Genomic DNA, 21,036 nt, shown 5'->3' with positions numbered 1-21,036 from the left:
CCCGTGGCTTATTTTTCAATTTGGCATGTTTTGTTTCTAAATGTCTGCGCAAGAGTGAAAGTTTCATCGAGTTGTGAGATAGTACTTTTGCACATATAACACACTGTGGCTGAGGAAAGGTACTACTCCCAATATAAGTGAACCCCAAATCAATGTAGTTCTCATCATATCTGCGCCTCTTCAATGGTCTAACGTTCCTGTCTGTTGTTCGGTGCTTTCCTGGGTAAGGGGACAGTAGCTCTTCCGATGCATCAGATTAACAACTATCAGTGTCCATGCTATCTGGGCTAACAACAAATTTAGAATTACTGATGCTAGCATTGGATGTGCTCGTGGAAGCAGAACAACTTGTGTTGTCAACAGGTGCAGGTGTAGTACTGCTGATAGTAGCAGTACTACCAGTAGAACTGGTATGTGTATCTATGGACGCTGGCCTTATTTTTTAAACATTTATCCATTATCGAGCAAACGGAATGAGCAGCAGCTACGTTAGACTACACAACGCTCTAGCGGGAATTCCAACTAACTGTCCGTATGTAGCCTACATTCCCGCTAGAGTAACGGTTCATGTGATTGGATGTTATTATTTGACTAAGCTACCTGTATTTGACATTGTGTTGTTATTTCACTGAACACTAGATGGTTTAATTTTGTTTTTGGCAGTGAAACGAGGCTACTCAGGCGAGAGAAAAAACTCACCCAAATATATAGCCCCGTTGGAAAATATAAATGAACTGTTTGAAAATGTTTATAGATATATATGATTTTTTATTTTTCTCTATAGGGAGTTCTGAGGTAGCGGGACGCATGAGAAGAAAAGAAAAAGCACTTTTAAAATAAAGCATTACATGCATATCATTGTATTTGCGTAGTGGCAAGGAGCAGTAGAGTAGAGGCACTTATTGAAGTTGCACACATAGGGAACATTTTTAGTAGCCTGGGTTCCGGGAAAATGTTGGCCTTTATAAACACATTTCATACAATTCTTCATCATTTTACATGACCGGAGACTTTGGCAGAATCCCTTTTAATACCACACAAATTATCAAAATGGCAGGCTACTTTGACACAGACAAATTGATAATCTGAGATCAATAAAAACGACCTTGTCTTGAATCCATCAATAGCCTAGGCCTAGGTGTGTATTATAGTCATAAAAAAAATGCTTTTCAGTTTCACTGACTCACCCAATGATGCTCAGCTGGTGATGGCTGATGTGCTCGTGCCAAAAGCCTATCTCTCTCTTTTTGTAAAACAATATTTGGAAGTTTATCAAATATTTTGGCAGCCTACACGTAACAGTTTAGCTTCCGTCCCTCTCCTCGCCCCTACCTGTGCTTGAACCAGGGACCCTCTACACATCAACAACAGCCACCCACGAAGCATCGTTACCCATCGCTCCACAAAAACCACCTGACTTGCAGAGCAAGGGGAACAACTACTTCAATGTCTCAGAGCAAGTGACGTCAACGATTGAAATGCTATTAGTAACCATTTCACATCGGTTACACTCACCCCCCTTTTGACCTCCTCCTTTTCCGCAGCAACCAGTGATCCGGGTCACGGCACCAATGTAACAGTTTAGCTTCCGTCCCTCTCCTTGCCCCTACCTGGGCTCGAACCAGTCACCCTCAAAGCATCATTACCCATCTCGCCACAAAAGCCACGGCCCTTGCAGAGCATGGGGAACAACTACTTCAAGGTCTCAGAGCGAGTGAAACGCTATAAGTGCGCACCCCGCTTAACTAGCTAGCTATTTCATATCGGTTACAAACAGCATAGTCTTCTCTTTTCAGCAGGAGCCATTTTCTTTCCAACCAGTGTTTTCCCTCGATTGTATTTGAAATATTGCGAAAGGCCTGTTTTGTCTGGATGCTGTTTTTTCACTGACAGATTTGCATCGCGTTCCTGACTGTAGGCTAGTCCTTGTTATAAACTGAGGGGTTCGAGCCCTGAATGCTGATTGGCTGACAGCCGTATACCACCGGTATGACAAAACATGTATTTTTATTGCTCTAATTATAATATAATATATAATTATAATTATAATAATTTTAATTCAACCAGTTTATAATAGCAATAAGGCACCTCGGGTTTGTAGTATATGGCCAATATACCACGGCTAAGGGCTGTATCCAGGCACTCCGCTTTGCGTTGTGCATAAGAACAGCCCTTAGCCGTGGTATATTGGCCGCATACCACATCCCCTCGAGCCTTATTGCTATTATAAACTGGTTGCTAACATAATTAGAGCAATAAAAATACATGTTTTGTCATACCGGTGGTATACGGCTGTCAGCAGTGGCGACAAGCGGATAAGAGGCAATCCGTAATTTTGATTAAAACATTAATGAGCAAGAGATGACGGAGGTAGGTAATATAACTATTTGTTCAGCACTTTTGAAATGTATAGCGATAGAATTCAGAACATGGGCCGTTCTTACATATAAACAGACAATGAAAACTCGAGTTCCCAGTTGTCTTGAACTCACAGTTAGCCACTGATACCTTCCCAAACCACTCATTGTTGAATTTGGCCGATGAGCACCAAGACGTTTTATCTCTAATTTCTTTTCATATGACAAGGATTGAAAAGAAGTTGATTGTCGACCTGATTAATGGTGACGACTGCTCGCTTGCTAGCTAAGATTTTGAAAGTATGATGTTGACATGATCAGTCCAATCAAAGCTACTGTAGATATAATGTGATTTAATGTCATTCTATCTGTGGCCAATGACCTTGAGCCTTCTTGGATGGGCACTTCTAATATAACTCTATGGCAGAACCACAAGGGGCAAACATTTTCAAGCTCTAACCTTAGAATTGGGGATGACGTACTGTCCCATGAGTGACAGAAAACTGAGCCAATCAGGCGCAACGCTCTCTATTTTCTGCTGGCTAGCCCCACCACCACAGAAAGCACTGAGCTAGGCTGAAACACCTGCATTTTGGAGCTGCCTTAATCAAGAAAACAAGAGACCATGTTTGTATGTGGCTTTATTAATAACTCAATTACATTTTCTTAACATTGTTTGCAAACTGTTATGTGACACGTATTAATGCCAAAATAACAAGCAAAACAATCAAGTCACCCCCCCTAAAAAAGTATATATATTTTTTTTTACTTAAAAGTCTGAGGCTTAGCCCCACTTGCCTTGAATGACAGGTCGCCACTCTATGAGAGACATAATGATGCGCTTCTCACACAGCCAGCGCCAAGCGATGGTCTCATACATAGGTTACAATATTTTGCCAACCATAAACCACACATAAACCAGACCCAACCCAAATCAACTCTTATAATATTAGGCCCTGGCCTAAAATCTACTTTTTTACATACGTCTTTTTGTGGGGCAACTCGAATGGACTAATAGGCAACTCGAATGAACATTGATCGCTTCTATTCAAATTTTTACATTGCAAAAAGTGACAATTATTTTTCATGCCACAAGAGGTACAGGATTCGGCCAAACAGGTTCCCGAAACAAAACAGTTCAAAAAGGAGAGCTGCCACAGGATCCGGCTCTAATTAAGCCCTGATATGCTACAGATAAGCATGTGCAGGGTACTATAGATCTTGCACAAGCGTTTAATCACATTCAATCATCTGGCATATGTGCGCGTGCCTGTATTTTCGACACGGTGGTCATGTCTTATTATGACGATAGGACAGTTCCCTTGAAGCACACCACTATGGTTTTATGACCAGAAGGACTACAAATCCCAAAGCCATTTTAGAGATTTTGAGAAATGTGGATTACCATTCTCCTAGCAGCAGGGTATTATATTTTATATTTCAAAATAAAAGACTCCCTGCAAAGACCTGCTAAACTGGGAATATAATTGTACATTTTTTTACAATCGTTTTTCCACCTTTGTAAAAAAATACAATGATAATTTCACCTACTTTTATTCAGTTTTTTTTGTTAATCCCTTTTTCTCCAATTTCGTGGTATCCAATTGATATTTACAGTCTTGTCTCATCGCTGCAACTCTAGTATGGACTCGGGAGAGGTGAAGGTAGAGAGCCATGAATCCTCCGAAACACAACCCAAACCAACCAAGCTGCACTGCTTCTTGACACAATGCCATTCTATATACTTTCGGCCCGTCATTGGACACTGTGCTATCTAACCTCCAAACGAGCTTCAATGCCATACAGCACTCCTTCCGTGGCCTCCAACTGCTCTTAAACGCGAGTAAAACCAAATGCATGCTTTTCAACCGATCGCTGCCTGCACCCGCATGCCCGACTAGCATCACCACCCTGGATGGTTCCGACCTTGAATATGTGGACATCTATAAGTACCTAGGTGTCTGGCTAGACTGCAAACTCTCCTTCCAGACTCACATCAAACATCTCCAATCGAAAATCAAATCAAGAGTCGGCTTTCTATTCCGCAACAAAGCCTCCTTCAGGTCATCTACAAGTCCATGCTAGGTAAAGCTCCGCCTTATCTCAGTTCACTGGTCACGATGGCAACACCCATCCGTAGCACGCGCTCCAGCAGGTGTATCTCACTGATCATCCCTAAAGCCAACACCTCATTTGGCCGCCTTTCGTTCCAGTACTCTGCTGCCTGTGACTGGAACGAACTGCAAAAATCGCTGAAGTTGGAGACTTTTATCTCCCTCACCAACTTCAAACATCAGCTATCCGAGCAGCTAAAAGATCGCTGCAGCTGTACATAGTCTATTGGTAAATAGCCCACCCATTTTCACCTACCTCATTCCCATACTGTTTTTATACTGTTTTTTATTTATTTACTTTTCTGCTATTTTGCACACCAATATCTCTACCTGTAAATGACCATCTGATCATTTATCACTCCAGTGTTAATCTGCAAAATTGTATTATTCGCCTACCTCCTCATGCCTTTTGCACACATTGTATATAGACTGCCCATTTTTTTCTACTGTGTTATTGACTTGTTAATTGTTTACTCCATGTGTAACTCTGTGTTGTCTGTTCACACTGCTATGCTTTATCTTGGCCAGGTCGCAGTTGCAAATGAGAACTTGTTCTCAACTAGCCTACCTGGTTAAATAAAGGTGAAATAAAAATAAAAAACCCAGAAGCCAGCCACACCAATGTGTCAGAGGAAACACCATAGACCTGGCAACCATGTCAACATGCATGCGCCCGGCCCGCCATAAGAGTCGTTAGAGCACGATGGGACAAGGACATCCCTGCCGGCCAAACCCTCCCCTAACCTGGACGACGCTCGGCTAATTGTGCTCCACCCCATGGTTCTCCCGGTCACGGCCAGTTGCAACAGACTGGACTCGAACCAGGATTTCTAGTGGCATAGCTAGTACTGTGGAGTGCCTTAGACCACTACACCACTAGGGAGGCCCCATACATTTATTATTGTATTATTTATACCAGCATTTCTTTAGAAAGTTTTAGTTTACACCAATACTGGTATGTTGACTTGAGACTACTGTCACACCCTGAGTTTCACCTGTCCTTGTGCTTGTCTCCACCCCCTCCAGGTGTCACCCATTTTCCTCTGGGTATTTATACCTGTGTTTTCTGTCTGTCTGTGCCAGTTCGTCTTGTTTTGTCCAGTCAACTAGCGTGTTACTCCGTGCTCCTGTTTTTTCCTTTTCTCTGTTTTTCCTAGTCCTCCTGGTTCTGACCCTCGCCTGTCTTTACCTCAAGCCTGCCTGCCAGCCACTCTGTACCTCCTGGACTCTGACCGTGTTATGATCTTTTACCTGTCCACGACCATTCTCTTGCCTGCCCCTTGGATACTAATAAATATCAGAGACTCAAACCATCTTCCTCCCATGTCTGCATCTGGGTCTCGCCCTGTGCCGTCATAACTACATGTCGACTGCATGACTTTACTACAATCATGTGATAACTTTTGATTGCAAGCGACTGGAAATGTCTGCAGTTCCTCCTCACTAACTGCAACTTGAAGTTGGAACCAAAGCATTGTGGAAGACAACCTCCTGTTTTATTGGAAGAAAAAAGCACTGCATGCTGATAAATGGTTGATGTCGCCATCTATCAATAGGCATGTTTCCATTGACCCAGGTTTATTCAACAAAATCAATGTCAGCAACAACAAAAATGGAAACAGCAGATATGAGACATTTTCTAAAGATCGACATTGTTATCCATTTGACAGGCGTTGATTTTTTTTGTCTAACTTTCTTTATTGCGACAAACAATGATGGATCTGGGTTTTCCAAATGAATGAGGATTGTCGAATAATTTTGAAGGTACACGGGGCACATGATGTCAACACTTACCCCTAGCTATGAAGCGCCACTCATTTCATTCTAAATGCCTACTGCCTGATAAATCTAATTTTTCAACAATAAAAATGTTTCTTGGCAGGATTCTTATGACTTTCAAAAATGGCTGAATTGTTTCGACTTGCTTTTCTAGTTGGCTGGATGCAAGTTCCACCATCCAATTATGTCAAATCTACAGGAGTGCAAGTTTCACCATGTCACGGACTGTGGCAATACGTGGCACATGAAAATTATTACAATATGGCAAAATATTAAATTATTTCATTCTATCGATGCTGACTGTTGCGGGCATAGAAAATTTGCCTCGCACCATAAATGAGCAATTCTAAAACGGCTAATCCCTAACAGTCATGCTAAAATGCTCATGCATTCCAATGCAAAATGCTATGTGTAGTACTAACACTAGCTAGCAAGCAAGCTCAAAACACGGTAATTGTATACAATAAGCCACAAAACTTAGCTCCACATAATGAAACAGATCTCACGGCACTTACATTTAGATGTACGCACAATTAAAACATCAGACATACATCAATTCAGTCCACAAGAGGAAAAGTTCAGCAGGAGGGAAAACTGTGGAAGTGCTCATCAAGATGGGGAAAGCACGTTTCTGACCACACAGCGTGCTGGGTTCATAGACTAACTGAAACTGAAGTCCCGGAAATCAAGGCCACTGATAGGCTGAACGTGATGTGGTAATAACTATATGGAGTGACCTAGACCAATAAGACACTAACAAAAGTGGGAGTCCTCTGAATTGGAGACTAAGCTGCCCTACTAGAACTAACCATAAAAGATGTCTAGAATCAGCAGACTGAAGTTGGACGTTTTAACAGCGGCCACCAAATGTGTTGTACAGATTTGAAATCAACAACAAAGGGGCAGAGCTCGACAAGGATCTCAGGACTGGATACTTAGGCTGCTGGAGCCACGAAGCAGCAATGGGCGGTGGCGGCAGCAGTAGAGCTTGATGTCATACTTTCCAGGTCTATACCCAAACAGTTCGAACTTCTAATTTTAAAAATACATCTCTTCAGAAATAAGTCTCTCACTGTTACAGCCTGCTATCGATCCCCCTCCGCTCCCAGCTGTGCCTTGGACACCATATATGAATTTATCGCCCCCCATCTAGCTTCAGAGTTCGTTCTGTTAGGTGACCTAAACTGGGATATGCTTAAAAGAGATGCCCTCAATCTCACACAAATCATCAAGGAACCCACCAAGTACAACCCTAAATCCGTAAACATGGGCACCCTCATAGACATGATCCTGACCAACTTGCCTTCCAAATACACCTCTGCTAATTTCAATCAGGATCTCAGCGATCATTGCCTGCATCCGCTATGGGTCCGCGGTCAAACGACCACCCCTCATCACTGTCAAACACTCCCTAAAACACTTCTGCGAGCAGGCTTTTCTAATCGACCTGGCCCGGGTATCCTGGAAGGATATTGACCTCATCCTGTCAGTCGAGGAAGCCTGGTCGTTCTTTAAAAGTAATTTCCTCACCATCTTAGATAAGCATGCCCCTTTCAACAAATGCAGGACTAAGAACAGATATAGCCCCTGGTTCACTCCAGACCTGACTGCCATTGATCAGCACGAAAACATCCTGTGGAGTACTGCAATAGCATCGAATAGTCCCAGCGATATGCAACTGCTCAGAAAAGTCAGGAACAAATACACGCAGTCAGTCAGGAACGCAAAGGAAAGCAGAAATGTGCATCCTGTAGCTCTAACTCGAAAAAGTTTTGGGACACTGTAAAGTCCATGGAGAACAAGAGCACCTCCTCCCAGCTGCCCACAGCACTGAGGCTAGGTAACACTCCCACCACCGATAAATCCATGATAATTGAACATTTCAATAAGAATTTCTCTACGGCTGGCCATGCTTTCCTCCTGGCTAATTCCAAACCCCGGCCAACAGCTTCCGAGCCGGTCACGGGTGCACCTCAGCCACGCGCAAGGTACTAAACCATATCATAACCGCCATCGATAAAAGACAGTACTGTGCAGCCGTCTTCATCGACCTGGCCAAGGCTTTCAACTCTGTCAGTCACCGTATCCTTATCGGCAGACTCAATAGCCTTGGTTTCTCTAATGACTGGTTCACCAACTACTTTGCAGACAGAGTCCAGTGTGTCAAATCGGAGGGCCTGTTGTCCGGACCTCTGCCAGTCTCTATGGGGATACCACAGGGTTCAATTCTCTTTTCTCTGTATACATCAATGATGTTGCTCTTGCTGCGGGTGATTCCCTGATCCACCTCTACGTAGATGACACCATTCTGTATACTTCTGGCCCTTCCTTGGACACTGTGCTAACTAACCTCCAAACGAGCTTCAATGCCATACAACACTTCTTCCGTGGCCTTCAACTGCATCCTAAACGCTAGTAAAACCAAATGCATGCTTTTCAACCGTTCGCTGCCCGCACCCGCCCGCCCGACTAGCATCACCATTCTGGTTCTGAACTAGAATATGTGGACAACTATAAATACCTAGGTGTCTGGCTAGACTGTAAACTCTCCTTCCAGACTCATATTAAACATCTCCAATCCAAAATCAAATCTAGAATCGGCTTTCTATTTCGCAACAAAGCATCCTTCACTCACGCCGCCAAACTTACCCTAGTAAAACCTACTATCCTACCAATACTCGACTTCGGCGATGTCATCTACAAAATAACTTCCAATACTCTACTCAGCAAACTGGATGCAGTCTATGACAGTGCCATCCGTTTTGTTACCAAATCACCTTATACCACCCACCAATGCGACCTGTATGCTCTAGTCGGCTGGCCCTCGCTACATATTCGTCGCCAGATCCATTGGCTCCAGGTCATCTATAAGTCTATGCTAGGTAAAGCTCCGCCTTATCTCAGTTCACTGGTCACGATAACAACACCCACCCGTAGCACACATTCCAGCAGGTATATCTCACTGATCATCCCCAAAGCCAACACTTCATTTGGCCGCCTTTCCTTCCAGTTCTCTGCTGCCAGTGACTGGAACGAATTGCAAAAATTACGGAAGCTGGAGACTTATATTTCCCTCACCAACTTTAAACATCAGCTATCTGAGCAGCTAACCGATTGCTGCAGCTGTACATGGTCCATCTGTAAATAGCCCACCCAATCTACCTACCTCATCCCCATACTGTTTTTATTTACTTTTCTGCTCTTTTGCACACCAGTATCTTTACTTGCACATCATCATCTGCTCATTTATCACTCCAGTGTTTATCTGCTAAATTGTAATTCTTCGCTACTATGGCTTATTTATTGCCAACCTCCTCATACCTTTTACACACACTGTATATAGACTTTATTTTTTTCTACTGTGTCATTGAATTGTTTATTGTGTTATTGGCTTGTTTATTGTTTATTCCATGTGTAATTCTGTTGTTGTCTGTGTCACACTGCTTTGCTCGGCCAGGTCGCAGTTGTAAATGAGAACTTGTTCTCAACTGGCCTACCTGGTTAAATAAAGGTGAAATATATATATTTTTAAATTATGGTCTCAGTACAGCAGATGGCGGAGGTTTGGCCGCAGGTCTCGATGAAGCTCTCAGGACTAGAGATTGCGAGGCCGCCCCTTCAGCGACAGGAGAGGTCCCAGAGACAGGAGTTGGGATCTGCTGGATCTCCACAGCAGCGACGGGTGGAGATCTCAGGACAGTAGACGGGCAGACCACCACGTCAGTGAAAGGAGAGGGCTCTGGGACCGGAGCTGAGATCAGCTGGATTCCCAAAGAAGCAACAGGCGAAGATCTCAGGACAGGAGACAGCTGCACACCTGAAAGGGAGAAAACAGGGAGAAAAAGAGTGCCCAGAGCTGTTGACTTGGTGCCTGACAGAGCTAGTGACTTGGGGCCTGACTGGGCTACAGAATGTGAGCTAAGGCATGTTAGAACTATCAGGACAGAAAGTTATAGACCTACTGAGATAGGAAACTAGGGACCCAGCTCAGCAGGAAACTGAAGCCACTAGGTGATCTAGGAACTAAGGGATAAGATACTCTGGACCTGCTATAGACTGAGCACCTAGTAGGGCAGAAGGTTAGGTGTCTCCTATAACAGGACACTGAATATCTCGGCCAGGAGGGTCCCCCACAGGGATGTCAGGAGGGTTCCGCATGGGAACATCAGGAGGGTCTCCAAGGCTGGAGCTAGCAGGAAACAGTTCAGAGGGGCTAGCAAGAACCCCAGGGCTGAGACCGACAAGTTCCAACAGGCAGGGACTGACAGAGCCAAGACAGAAAACATGGACCGAGCCATGCAGCAGAGCCTGGAGGGGGCTCCCAGGGAGGAGCAGGGAGACGTCTTTGGACAGCAGTAGGCTGGACGTCCAAGGTAGGACTGGGCAGATCCCACCAGACAGGGACCGGAGAGGTCTGAGTGGCAGGGCCAGATTTGGTACCTTCAGCAGCTACAGACAGGGCTCCCGCATTATGGACCAACTGACATTCGGAGGTCTCAGCTGGAGTAGGGTTCTCCCTCAGGGTGAACTCTGGTATCTCCTCCGTCCCTGGAGAAGTCTGTAGGTCTTCCTGCTCGCGAACAGGCAGCCGAGACTCTGCGACGGGAGCTGGTTGAAGCATAGCTGTGGGAGTGGCGAGCTGAAGCGCCATGGCAGGAGCCAGTGTAGTAGGCCTCACTACTAACTTGAACTACATTGTCAGAACAGGCTGGATCTGCACTGCTGTGGTCGGCTGGAGCACAGTGGTAGGGTGCTCTGCCAGGGTGAGCTCTGGTAGCTCCTCTGGCCCTGGAGAAAGCTGTAGCACCGCTGTGAGGGACCCCACAATAGGGATCAGATCCGAGACTGGGGCTAATAATGAAGCGGATGTAGAACGGTGCTGCGTCTCGAGCAGCTTCTGACGTGAGCTGGTTGCGCATCTTATTGGACTTCTACATATGAAACTCATGCAAATGTGCTCAAGTAAACATTACAGTAATGTTGAAATATACATAATATAATTACAACGAGCATGAGTGATATACAGTACCAGTCAAAATTGTCATAGACTAACTGAAACTGAAGTTCCGGGAATCAAGACCACTGATAGGCGCAAGGACATGTGGCGATAATAATTTTGTGTGACCTTGACCAATTAGACACGAACAAATGTGGGTGGAGGTCCTCTGAATTGGAGACCTAAACTGCCGACTAGAAGTAACCATAAAGGATAAATTCAGCTGACTGAAGCCGGTCATTTTAACACAATACATGTTTACTGTTTTGGTTGGATATTTAGAGCTTAAATACATCTGTCACGTTCTTCGTAAGGATCGGACCAAGGCACAGCGTGAGTAGAGTTCAACATCATTTTAATAAATCAAAACTCACTTAACAAAACAACAAACAACCAAACAAAACGTGAAGCTACTGAGGTGCACTAAGGCAACTATACATAGACAAGATCCCACAACACAAATGAGGAAAATGGCTACCTAAATATGATCCTCAATCAGAGACAGAGATAAACAGCTGTCTCTGATTGGGAACCATATCAGGCCAACATAGACATACAAAAACCCCTAGGCATACAAAAACCCTAGAAATACAAAAACTAGAGTATCCACCCTAGTCACACCCTGACCTAACCAAAATATATAGAAAAACAGAGATATCTAAGGTCAGGGCGTGACAGTACCCCCCCTCCCCCAAAGGTGCGGACTCCCGGCCGCAAACCTGAACCTATAGGGGAGGGTCCGGGTGGGCATCTACCCTCGGTGGCGGCTCCGGTTCTGGACGCAGCCCTCCCTCCTTACGCTGATCCCTCCGCTTTTGTGGAACCGGACCGTGGATCATCGCCGGAGGCTTTGGACTGAAGTTCGTCGCTGAAGAGTCTAGACTGGGGACCGTCGCAGGAGACCCCGGACTGGGGACCGTCGCTGGAGACCCCGGACTGGGGACCGTCGCTGGAGACCCCGGACTGGGGACCGTCGCTGGAGGTTCCACACTGTGGACCGTCGTTGGAGGATCCGGACTGTGGACCGTCGTTGGAGGTTCCGGACTGGAAACTGTCGCCGGAAGCTCTGGACTGGAAACTGTCGCCGGAAGCTCTGGACTGTGGAGGCGCACTAGAGGCCAGATGCGTGGGACCGGTACAGGTGGCACCGGGCTGAAGACACGCACCTCAGTGCGAGTCCAGGGAGGTGGCACAGGACGTACTGGACTGTGGAGGCGCACTGGAGGCTTGATGCGTGGGACCGGTACTGGTGGTAGTGGGCTGGTGACACACTTCAGGGCGAGTGCGAGGAAGAGGCACAGGACGTACTGGACTGTGGAGGCGCACTGGAGGTCTGGAGCGTAGAGCTGGCACAATGCGTCCTGGCTGGATGCTCACTTTAGCTTAATAAGTGCGGGGCACTGGCACAGGATGCACTGGGCTGTGAAGACACACTGGGGATACAGCGCGTAAAGCTGGCGCAGGATATCCTGGTCCGAAGAGGTGTACTGGAGACCAGGAGCGCTGAGCCGGCACAACCCGTCCTGGCTGGATGCCCACTCTAGCGCGGCAAATGCGGGGAGCTGGAATAGAGTGCACCAGGCTATGAATGGCACTGGAGACACCATGCGCATTACTGCGCAACACGGTGCCTGACCAGTCACACGCTCCCCACAGTAAGCATGGGGAGTTGGCTCAGGTCTAAACCCTGACTCTACCAATCTCCCTGTGTGCCTCCCCCAAAATATTTTTTGGAGCTGCCTCTCGGGCTTCCGTGCTAGCCGTGACCCCTCGTATCGTCGCAATTCCTCTTTTGCTGCCTCTGCCTGCTTCCATGGCAGGGTTTTGTCCCCTGCCATTACCTCCTCCCAGGTCCAGGATGTCCTCCACTCACTTTTCTCCCGGGCACAGGATCCCTGCTCCTCTTGAACACGCTGCTTGGTCCGTTGGTGGTGGGATCTTCTGTCACATTCGTTGTAAGGATCAGACCAAGGCACAGCGTGAGCAGAGTTCCACATCATTTTAATGAATTTAAACTCACTGAACAAAACAACAAACAACCAAACGAACCGTGAAGCTACTGCGGTGCACTAAGTCAACTATACATAGACAAGATCCCACAACACAAATGAGGAAAATGGCTACCTAAATATGATCCCCAATCAGAGACAACGATAAAAAGCTGTCTCTGATTGGGAACCATATCAGGCCAACATAGACATACAAAACCCCCTAGACATACAAAAACCCTAGACATACAAAAACCCTAGACATACAAAAACTAGAGAACCCACCCTAGTCACACCCTGACCTAACCAAAATATATAGAAAAACAGAGATATCTAAGGTCAGGGCGTGACAACGTCTATATCTAAGTATAGTTAATCATCTACTTGTTCCACATTTTGTTATGTTATGTTTAAATGGATTAAATTGATATTGTTTTGTCACTGGCCTACATAAAATACCCAACAATGTCCAAGTGGAATTATTATTTGTTATTATTTTTTAACAAACAAATTAAAAATGAAAAGCTGAAATGTCTTGAGTCAAGAAGTACTCAACCCCTTTGTTATGGAAAGCCTAAATAAGTTCAGGAGTAAAAATTTGCTTAACAAGTCACATAATAAATTGCATGGACGCACTGTGTTCAATAATTGTATTTCAAATTATTTTTGAATGACTATACCTCATCTCTGTACCCCACACATACAATTATCTGTAAGGTCCCTCAACCAAGCAGTTAATTTCAAACAGATTCAACCAAAAAGACCAGGGAGGTTTTCCAATGGCTCGCAAAGAAGGACACATTTTGGTAGATGGGTAAAAATATCCCTTTGAGCATAGTGTTGGCATGGTATTAATTACACTTTGGATGGTGTATCAATACACCCAGTCACTACAAAGAGACAGGCTTCCTTAGTACCTCAGTTGCCGGAGAGGAATTTCACCAATGGTGAATATAAAACAGTTACAGAGTTTAATGGCTGTGATGGATGAAAACTGAGGATGGATCGACAACATTGGAGTTACTAATTGACAGAATGAAAAGAAGGAAGCCTGTACAGAATTTAAAAAACATTTCAAAACATGCATAATGTTTGTAACAAAGCACTTAAGTAATACTGCAATAAATGTGGCAAAGCAACTAGCCAAGAAGACAGTGAATGTTGCTTTTTATTTTATTAACCCTTATTTCACCAGGTAGGTTGACTGAGAACACATCATTAACAGCAACAACCTGGGGATTAGTTACAGGGGAGAGGAGGGGGCAAATTGGAAGCTGGGGATGATTAGGTGTCCCATGATGGTATGAGGGCCAGATTGGGAATTTAGCCAGGACGCCAGGGTTAACACCCCTGCTCTTACGATAGGTGCCATGGGATCTTTAGTGACCACAAGGAGTCAGGACACCCGTTTAACATCCTATCCAAAAGACTGACCCTTCAACCCCATTTCCAGCAGCATCTGGTCTCCCATCCAGGGACCGACCAGGAACAACCCTGCTTAGCTTCATAGTGAGTGGCCGAGTTACAGTTTTGACTTAAATATTGAAAATCTATGACAAGACCTGAAAATGGTTGTCGAGCAATCCAGGTGTGGAAAGCTCTTAGAGACTTATCCAAAAAGACTCACATCTGTAATCACTGCCTAAGGTAGTTCTACAAAGTATTGACTCAGGGGTGTGAATACTTAAAGTATGTAAATTAGATATTTCTAGATTTCATAACATTTCTAAAAACATATCTTAATTTTGTAATTATGGGGTATTGTGTGAAGATGGGTGAGAAAAAAATATACGTGTAATCAGTTTTGAATTCAGGCTGTAACACAACAAAATGTTAAATAAGTCAATGGGTATGAATACTTTCTGAAGGTACATAGGCCTACATGTGACACAAATATTAATTTTCACAAAGTTTGCTGCTTCAGTGTCTTTAGATATTTTTGTCAGATGTTACTATAGAATACTGAAGTATAATTACAAACATGTCAAAGGCTTTCATTGACAATTACATGAAGTTGATGCAAAGAGTAAATATTTGCAGTGTTGACCCTTCTTTTTCAAGACCTCTGCAATCTGCCCTGGCATGCTGTCATTAACTTCTGGGCCACATCCTGACTGATGGCAGCCCATTCTTGCATAATCAATGCTTGGAGTTTGTCAGAATATGTGGGTTTTTGTTTGTCCACCCGCCTCTTGAGGATTGACCTCAAGTTCTCAATGGGATTAAGCTCTGGGGAGTTTCCTGGCCATGGACCCAAAATAACAATGTTTTGTTCCCCGAGCCACTTAGTTATCACTTTTGCCTTATGGCAAGGTGCTCCATCATGCTGGAAAAGGCATTGTTCATCACCAAACTGTTCCTGGATAGTTGGGAGAAGTTGCTCTCGGAGGATGTGTTGGAACCATTCTTTATTCATGGCTGTGTTCTTAGAAAAAATTGTGAGTGAACCCACTCCCTTGGCTGAGAAGCAACCCCACACAGGAATGGTCTCAGGATGCTTTAATGTTGGCATGACACAGGACTGATGGTAGCGCTCACCTTGTCTTTTCCAGACAAGCTTTTTTCCAGATGTCCCAAACAATCGAAAAGGCAATTCATCAGAGAAAATGACTTTACCCCAGTCCTCAGCAGTCCAATCCCTGTACCTTTTGCAGAATATCAGTCTTTCCCTGATGTTTTTCCTGGAGAGAAGTGGCTTCTTTGCTGCCCTTCTTGACACCAGGACATCCTCCAAAAGTCTTCGCCTCACTGTGCGTGCAGATGCACTCACACCTGCCTGCTGCCATTCCTGAGCAAGCTCTGTACTAGTGGTGCCCCGATCCCGCAGCTGAATCAACTTTAGGAGACGGTCCTGGCGCTTGCTGGACTTTCTTGGGTGCCCTGAAGCCTTCTTCACAACAATCGAACCGCTCTCCTTGAAGTTCTTGATGATCCGATAAATGGTTGATTTCGGTGCAATCTTACTGGCAGCCATATCCTTGCCTGTGAAGCCCTTTTTGTTTAAAGCAATGATGATGGCACGTGTTTCCTTGCAGGCAACTATGGTTGACAGAGGAAGAACAACGATTCCAAGCACCACCCTCCTTTTGAAGCTTCCAGTCTGTTATTCGAACTCAATCAGCATGACAGAGTGATCTCCAGCCCTGGCCTCGTTAACTCTCACACCTGTGTTAACGAGAGAATCACTGACATGATGTCATTTGGTCCTTTTGTAGCAGGGCTGAAATGCAGTGGAAATAGTTTTGGGGGATTCAGTTAATTGCAATTAATTGCAATTCATCTGGTCACTCTTCATAACATTCTGGAGTATATGCAAATTGCAATCATACAAACTGAGGCAGCAGACTTTGTGTCATTCTCACAACATTTGGCCACAACTGTACACATTGTAGGCTACACATGGGTTATTGTAGGGGATTTCTACACTGGCAATTTTAGAGGCTTAATCTGTGTCTGGGAATTTGGCCCTTAATGAGCATGTACCCCAGACACCAGTTGTGGGGTCAATACCAAGTGCATTTGACTGCTTGGCATATTGCTTGTCATGGTGTTTACCCAGTAACTTATGTGAACTGATGTGCATGTATAATCTAATCATTTTCATAGTGTTTACCCAGTAATTTATGTGAACTGATGTATATGTATAATCTAATTGTCAGATGTGTGCGTACTGGTAGCGAAGTCAGGTGCAGGAAAGCAGAGATTTGGGAACAGGCGCACACTTTATTTAGGCAAAAGTGTAAAACGCGCAAAACAGTCACAAGAATTATGTTAAACAATAAACATCTTTGTGAAAAAACACGGAAAAAAACAAACCAATCTGGCGCGTCAACAATACACACGTAACACAAATAATCTTACACAAAGACATGATGGGGAACAGAGGAATAAATACATGTAGATTGATTGGGGAATGAAAACCAGGTGTGCAGGGAACAAGACAAAACAAATGGATACATGAAAAATGGAGCGGCGATGGCTAGAAAGCCTGTGACGTCGACCGCTGAACGTCGCCGGAACAAGGAGAGGAGCCGACTTTGGCGGAAGTCGTGACACTAATCCTTTTCATAGTGTTTACCCAGTAATTTATGTGAACTGATGTACATGTATAATCTAATCATTTTCTGTACAGTGAGTATTTTGTCCTTCATGTGATTGAATCAAATTCTGTTCTTTACATCCTTACTGACAAAAGCAAAATAAAGGTTTAGAATTAAATAAATACACTCCAGGCTGTAGTGATGTTGACATACAATCATTTACCATACAGTAAGAATCTTTGTGGACTCCATTTAATCACATCTGTTACAATTCCATGTTGTACAATCACAAATGATAATGAGGAAGGTACACAAGGGCATGAAGTAATGGTAAACAACAGAGCATATCCCATATGCTGCCAAAACACCTCCTATGTTCTCATTCTAGTAGCCTATGCACTCACTCACTTCCTGGTTATATTATGAGAAAACCATCACTAAAATACTAAACAGGTCTTGTGACTAACCAGGTTTCTTCCATGTTGATCATGTTCAGCATCATGTAGAAGTGGAATTTTGACAGCATCAATTTCATTGGCAATGACAAAGGCCATTGTTGTGTTTCCTAGAAACAGCAGAAGTTGTCTGACTTGCTGTCAGTGCATATGTACCTTCCCCGACTTTACTTGTCGATTTCAGTCTACAGTCGGCTACTTTCGGCATTCCACTCCAAAACGCCCATTGTGTAGGCTATATTTAAAAGCAATAAGGCACAAGGAGGTGTGGTATATGGCCAATATACCACGGCTAAGGGCTGTTGTATGCACGACACAACGCGGAGTGCCTGTATACAGCCCTTAGCCATGGTATATTGGCCATATACCACAAACCTTCGAGGTGCCTTATTGTTATTATAAACTGGTTACCAACGTAATTAGAGCAGTAAAAATAAATGTTTTGTCTTACCCGTGGTATACAGTCTGATATAACATGGCTGTCAGCCAATCAGCATTCAGTGCTCGAAGCACCCAGTTTATAATTAAAGAAATCCTCTTCCCACTGGGTGTAACAGTATAACTTTAGACCGTCCCCTCGCCCATACCCGGGTGTGAACCTCTGCACACATCAACAACCGTCACCCACGAAGCATCGTTACCCATCGCTCCACAAAAGCCACGGCCCTTGCAGAGCAAGGGGAACCACTACTTCAAGGTCTCAGAGCAAGTGACGTCACCGATTGAATCACTATTTAGCGCGCACCACCGCTAACTAGCTAGCTATTTTACATCCGTTACATGGGCAAAAACAGGTAGAATCTACATAGTTTCCACATCGCTTAAACAGAACAATTCAACGTCATCAACGTAAAGGAATTTTGTAATTTTCCCACCCAATGTTTAGCCTAAATCCAATGACATGGTAAAATATGTTGTTTATTTCAAATTGAATGCATGTTAGTTGACAACTCAGACAAATTTAAATCAAAACTAGACGTTGAACTGACGTCTGTGCCCAGTGGGTTTAAAAAGAAAATGCAAATATATGTAATTGGAATTACTCAGTAGAGTCTGCAAAACTTAAAATGGTATCATGTGCTGACCAATGGGTTTAATACAGAGTGCTGTTGACTCCTTGATCCACCCACTCCATTTCTTGCAATGCACTATCATTTTATTTATTTAACTAGGCAAGTCAGTTAAGAACAAATTCTTGTTTACAATGACGGCCTACCCCGGCCAAACCCTAACCACACTGGGCCAATTGTGCACCACCCTATGGGACTCCCAATCACGGCCAGTTGTGATACAGCCTGGAATCGAACCATGGTCTGTGGTGACGCCTCTTAAACAGCTGAAGCCACTCGGGAGCCCACTGCGCTGTATGAACTACATATTGGCTTATAGAGAATATTTTTTAATATTAGCTGAGGTAAAAGTGGGGTTGGGATTACTCAGTAGGGTCTGTTGAATCTATATATGGTGCTATTTCTAGTATTCCCAACTCCACTTTAACCTCGGCACATAGAAGATTTTTTTCTCTACAGCCCAATATTGGGAACACACCACTTCCATAAATTCCTTGCTGCATTTACTTATAAGCACAACACAAATGGACATCGAATGTAATATGTTTTTTTGTGAGTTATTCACATAGCAATGTTTTAAAATGTGGGCTTTTATTTTTAATGATTCGTCATTATCATGCAAAGTGGCGTTTTCGTTTGTGCTGCTGGCAGAATACTAGTGGAATGCGGATCTCTATTTTTCGGGAGCTGCCACAGCCATCGGGGTTTGAGCTGAGAAACTGGATCCTTCCTCGCTGAAACACTGCCCTACCTGTCGAATTTAAGGCAGGGATGTGTTTTTACCAGGAAAAGAAACTGCCTCAAAATATTTTGTATTTTACCTAGACTACATTTCACAATATAGGCTCACATCTGGATTCGTCACTGCACAGGCTGAATACGACATATCATGATGAAATGTGCCTAATGCTCGTCAGACGGTTTCCTCTCTCACTTTGATACATTCATTGTAGCTTAGAGTGGAAACTAATTTACATTCAGACAACGTGAGTACATAGAGACAAACACATAGCCTATCGTTAGATGCATACGACAAATTAAATTAGAATATATTTTTTTTGGGGGGGGGGAGACAGCACAGATTGGTGATGGCTTTCGAGGTTTAGAAGCTGGCGAAATCAGATTTACAAGGTAAGGCTTTCAAGAATACTGCTTGAATTACATTTTCATTAGACTATTCATTAGGATGTGTTGGGGTTGAATGAAAAGCCTAGATTTGTGAAAGAATTACGAGATGTTGGGGATATAGTCTATTTCCGTTTAATGCATCGGTTTGGTGGTCCCCAATGTAGGATATCTCGTTTCTTTGTATCTTGTTCTCAGTTTTAAACAGGGTGTTGTTCAATTTCTGAACTGCCCCATCGATCTGCCAGTGTTGCTAAGATACAGCAGTGCCATGAAGGATGGAGGGCAAGTGCTCGGGTGAGGGGTTGTAGGGACACTGCAATTAACAGTAATAACCTATGATGCCTGCATCTCAACTGGTAGGCAACAATGTTTTAGGTCAAAGCGTGGAGGCTCCAGCTTGGTTACTTTGTTGCACTAGGAATTGGAAAGGTTTATGGGCACGTGACATATTAGGCCTACACGTTTCTATTGTCCATTTCAAATTCACTTCTTCATTTAGAATCATGCATGTGAGCTTCAAGTTTCATTTTTTATGTCATGTGCACAAGTACAGTGAAATGCATTTTTGCAAGCCCAACAATGCAGGAATCAATATCAAGTTTGCACTAAGAAATAACATAAGGCAGAACAAAAACACACAAGAAATACAAATAATAGCATATTTGCAATGTGCAGGAATACTGGAGTGATTTACATATGTATAGGGGTAAGATGACTAGGCATCAGGATGTATGATTAACAGATGAACTAGGCATGTGTGTTGAGCAGTGTGGTGATGTCAGTGTGCATGATTTTAAAAATCAAATACAGTTAGTCTAGTCATTTTGTTAGTTATTTAGCAGTCTTGCTGCTTGGGGATATAGATCTCCTGGATGGCAGGGAGCTCGGCCCCAGTGATGTCCTGGATGGCACAGAGCTCGGCCCCAGTGGCCCCAGTGATATCCTGGATGGCACGATCGGAGCTCGGCCCCAGTGATGTCCTGGATGGCTGGGCCCCAGTGATATCCTGGATGGCACGGAGCCCCAGTGATGTCCTGGATGATGTCCTGGATGGGAGCTCGGCCCCAGTGATGTCCTGGATGGCACGGAGCTCGGCCCCAGTGATGTCC

The 21,036-nt window shown here is 44.2% G+C and overlaps 1 protein-coding gene across 1 annotated transcript in view; it reads left to right on the top strand.

The window, feature by feature from the left end:
• The first annotated feature begins 19,480 nt into the window (after positions 1-19,480).
• Positions 19,481-21,036, top strand: part of LOC115134311 (CMP-N-acetylneuraminate-beta-galactosamide-alpha-2,3-sialyltransferase 2) — a 31,606-nt gene continuing 30,050 nt past the window's right edge. Inside the window, exon 1 of the mRNA XM_029668144.2 lies at positions 19,481-19,930. The gene's annotated coding sequence lies outside the window, so the exon portion shown is untranslated. The remainder of the gene's footprint in view (positions 19,931-21,036) is intronic.

This window comes from Oncorhynchus nerka, linkage group LG9a (genome assembly GCF_034236695.1).
Source record: "Oncorhynchus nerka isolate Pitt River linkage group LG9a, Oner_Uvic_2.0, whole genome shotgun sequence".
Lineage (NCBI taxonomy): Eukaryota > Metazoa > Chordata > Actinopteri > Salmoniformes > Salmonidae > Oncorhynchus > Oncorhynchus nerka.
Note: the sequence above shows the minus strand (reverse complement) of the source record. Positions and strands in the feature narration are given on the sequence as shown.